The following is a 4,305-nucleotide window of genomic DNA, read 5'->3' as shown; positions in this document are numbered from 1 at the left end:
CAGGATGGCTCTTAAGAGTTTCTCCCTGACTTCAGGTCTCTGTGTTGTACAGCCTCCTGGATGATCCAAACCCAGCTCCCTGACTGTCCCACCAATCTGCTCTCAGACCCTACTTGCTCCATCTTATGGCTCCACAACTCAACTGGTCCTCTGGTCTGGACCCTTGGGACACTGATTCTCCCTAGGACCCAGTGTCCCTTCCTTCCTCCTGAGTCATCCTGTCCCAAGACTGCTGCCAACCCCAGCTGCTCCTTTGCCCAGAAATGCTGCTCTGCAGCCATTGGTGTCTTGCATGCCCCTGGGCCCCCATCATTGTGACCCCTAGGAGCTCGGCATCTCCCCCTTCCTCCTGCCCCAGCTTTCCATCTCAGGGGGGCTCACCACCAGCCCATTCACTAAGCTGAACTCATGCTCTCCTCCTTCCCCTTCCTCAGCCCTCCCTCATCCCACTCTCTCCAACCCCAGCTCAGGCCCCAACCCCTCCTCTCTGGACCATCACTCTAGCCTCCTACCTGGATTCCCTGTCTCCAGGCTCACCAAGCCCTCCTCTCCAGACAGACCCCATAGGGGTCTTTCTACATCCAACCTGTTCCTTCTTTTCTGCCACAGCCCTCCCATGGCTCCCTGGATTATATATGGCTTCCATCCATGGTTCCCAGCACAGAGCTTTAACATCCCTTGGAATTTCCTGAGTGGTGGAGGTGAGGAGCACCTTGTGTTATTCATAATAAGCTGCTTTAAAACAAATAATAGAGCAGCCCCGGTGGCTTAGCGGTTTAGCACACTGCCTTTGGCCCAGGGGGTGATCCTGGAGACCCAGGATCGAGTCCCACATCGGGCTCCCTGAATGGAGTCTGCTTTTCTCTCTGCCTGTCTCTCTCTCTCTAATAAATAAATAAATAAATAAATAAATAAATAATAAATAATAAATCACCCAGGGGGTGATCCTGGAGACCCAGGATCGAGTCCCACATCGGGCTCCCTGAATGGAGTCTGCTTTTCTCTCTGCCTGTCTCTCTCTCTCTAATAAATAAATAAATAATAAATAAATTAATTAATTAATTAATAATAAATAAAATAATTATTTATTTATTTTTAAATAAAATCTTTAAAAAATTATTTAAAAAAATAATAAAGGTTTTATCCTTTTTTTAGATTTTAATTATTTATTTGAGAGAGAGAGATAGCAAGAGAAAGCGTGAGAAGAGGTGAGAGGGAGAAGCAGACTCCCCACTGAGCAGGGAGCCGGATGCAGGGCTCCATCCCAGGACCCTGAGATCATGACCTGAGCGGAAGGCAGATGCTTAACCCACTGAGCCCAGGTGCCCTAAGGTTTGTTTTATTTGTTTGTTTGTTTGTTTGTTTGAGAGAGAGAGAGAGAGACTGTGTGTGTGTGTGCACATAGGGGTGCAGAAACACAAGCCAGGGAAGGGAGAGGGACAAGAGCCTGCCCAGCGCATGACCTTAAGACTCTGAGATCATGACTTGAGCAGAAATTTGCTTTTAATACTACCAGGATTGGTGCTACTGAGGCAACTCTTAAAGGAAAATGGAGTCTGGTAGCCAGGAGAACTAACAGCAGGAGCGTGATTAGAGGGTTGGAACTTTCAACCCCACCCCTGGGCTGGGGAGAGGCACACAGATAGGTCTGGGCACAGACATGCTACCTGAGGCCACTTGATGGAAGCCCCCAACCCCACACCTCTGTTCCTCGATGCCAACTATGGAAGGTTCTGACTTGGGTCAATTAAGTCTACAACAGATACAACAGATCAAGGGATCCCTGAGTGGCTGGGTGGCTCAGCGGTTCAGTGCCTGCCTTCGGCCCAGGGCGTGATCCTAGAGTCCCGGGATCGAGTCCCACATCAGGCTCCCTGCATGGAGCCTGCTTCTGCTTCTCTCTGTCTCTCTCTCTGTCTCTCTCTCATGAATAAATAAATAAAATCTTTAAAAAAATATATACAACAGATCTGTACAGCAGATACAGATCTCAGCAAATGCAGTGCCAAGCAGCACAGCTTAAAATGCATGTTTGCCTGCAGGCAGCAGGGCCAGTGAACAGAACAGCATGATGAGAAAGACCACGTGGTGATGGTTATCTAGACTCCTGTTCACAGTAACAATTGTGGTCACCCCACAGAGGCAGGAGGGACCCTTTTGTGTGTGTGTGGCATGTCAGTCTTGACACGTGGGCCAACTTTCAGATACAGGAGCCTACCCTGTTTCTCTGGGGTGGCCACAACATTATCCTTCCTTATCTCTCCTCCTAATCTGGGCCACCCCCACCCCTACCCTCCCACAACCTCTGCTTCTCTTATCATTGAACCCATTGGGATGGAAGCTTGGGTTTATATGCCCATTGCCACTGTGATACTGTGACTTATGATAAGAAGTATGTTTTGGGGGATCCCTGGGTGGCGCAGCGGTTTAGCGCCTGCCTTTGGCCCAGGGCGCGATCCTGGAGACCCGGGATCGAATCCCACGTCGGGCTCCCGGTGCATGGAGCCTGCTTCTCCCTCTGCCTATGTCTCTGCCTCTCTCTCTCTCTCTCTCTGTGACTACCATAAATAAATTAAAAAAAAAAAAAAAAGAAGAAGAAGTATGTTTTGGCAGCCCTGGTGGCTCAGCGGTTTAGTGCCACCTTCAGCCCAGGGCCTGATCCTGGAGACCCAGGATCGAGTCCCACGTTGGGCTCCTGGCATGGAGCCTGCTTCTCCCTCTGCCTGTGTCTCTGCCTCTCTCTCTCTCTCTGTGTGTGTGTGTGTGTGTGTCTCTCATGAATAAATAAATAAAATCTTTTTTTTTAAAAGTATGTTTTTGGTCTTAATTCCATTCTTGGAACAGAGCTCCTAAAACTCCTGGAATTTCCTAAGAAAGCAGTCAAGGTGTGTTTTGTCATGTGAATGAGTGATTTTCTTGGAAATCATCTAAGAATGGGAGGGGAAAGTCACTAGACGTGGAATCAATCACATTGACTCATTGTCAATGGACAATGAGTTAATCAGTTGAGCCACAGCACCCAAAAGGATGGGGGTTCAGAGTTTTCAGGTTGGTGAGTGAGTGTGGAGAGAATGGTGCACCCAGACAGGGCAGGGCAAGGAAGCTCTGTACCCCTTCCCACATATCTTGCCCTACGCATCTCTTCCACCTGGCTGTTCCTTTTACAGTAAACCAGTAATCATATAAGTAAAATGTTTCTTTGAGTTCTGTGAGCCGCTCTGACAAATTAATCAAACCCAAGGAGACAGTTGTGGAACCCTCAAATCTTTTTTTTTTTTTTTTTTGGAACCTTCAAATCTATATAGCACTTGGCCAGAAGCAGAGGTCAACACTTGAACTTGACATTGTCATCAGAAGAGGGGGGCAGCCTTGCAGGATGGAGCCCTTAACCTGCTCAATCTGACACTACTTCCAGGTAGACAGTGTAGTTAACCTGAATTGTGGGAGAATTGCCTGATGGTGTTGGGGAACCCCACCCCCACACATTGGGACTGGGTGCGGGGACCAATACCTCTATTAGGCTAGGAAGTCCAGCCTAGTCCCTCATAAAAGGTCTCCCAGTAGGGGAAGTGGCTGAGCTTGGCATGGACCCTTCAGACTAAAGGGGAGACTAGCCTAAGTCTACGACCTGGCATCTCACCACCCGGGGCCTTGGGAGGGTAAAAAGAAAGGCTTGATGTGCCAGGCCAATGCCGGGAAGCATGGACATCCCTTTGACATCCCTTCTGAATACTTTAGGTATCTAAGCCAGTCTTTTCCAAGCCCCTCCCTCACAACCACCAGCTTTCCAAATCCCTGCAGCACGAGATCCCATTGTTATTAAAATCGCCCTGAGCAAAAACAGGAAGAAGAGGGCAAGTGGCTGCAAAATCCCTGGAGAGGGAGGGAGGGTGGAGGGATGCCTGGGAAGCCTGGCCACCTGGCTGGCCTGCCTGAATTAAGGTGTTGTTGGCACCAGAATCTCCAACTCAAGTATGTCATTATTTTTTGTTCCACAGGAAGGGTTTGGGCAGCCACCTCCCATTCTCCCAAATCCCCAGCTGTCGCCCAAGGCTGGCTGCTCTGGCTCTGGGGCCTTAGAGACAAATCGTCATAACAATTTTGTCAATAAAAGCAATGATAATACTAATGAGAGCAATGCTCAGTAAGGTGCCAGGTGTTCTGAGTGCTTTTCACCTATTAATGCAATTAGCCCTCTCCAAAGCCCTCTCAAGTAGGTGCTATTAAAAAAAAAAAAGTATTAATATATTTAGATGGTTCTAAAGCCTCAGGTGGGGAAAGCTGAATTCACTGGTAGTACATTAT

The sequence above is a fragment of the Canis lupus genome, chromosome 1, assembly GCF_048164855.1.
Source record: "Canis lupus baileyi chromosome 1, mCanLup2.hap1, whole genome shotgun sequence".
Taxonomy (NCBI): domain Eukaryota; kingdom Metazoa; phylum Chordata; class Mammalia; order Carnivora; family Canidae; genus Canis; species Canis lupus.
The sequence above is the reverse complement of the archived record's forward strand: the minus strand, read 5'-3'. Positions refer to the sequence as shown.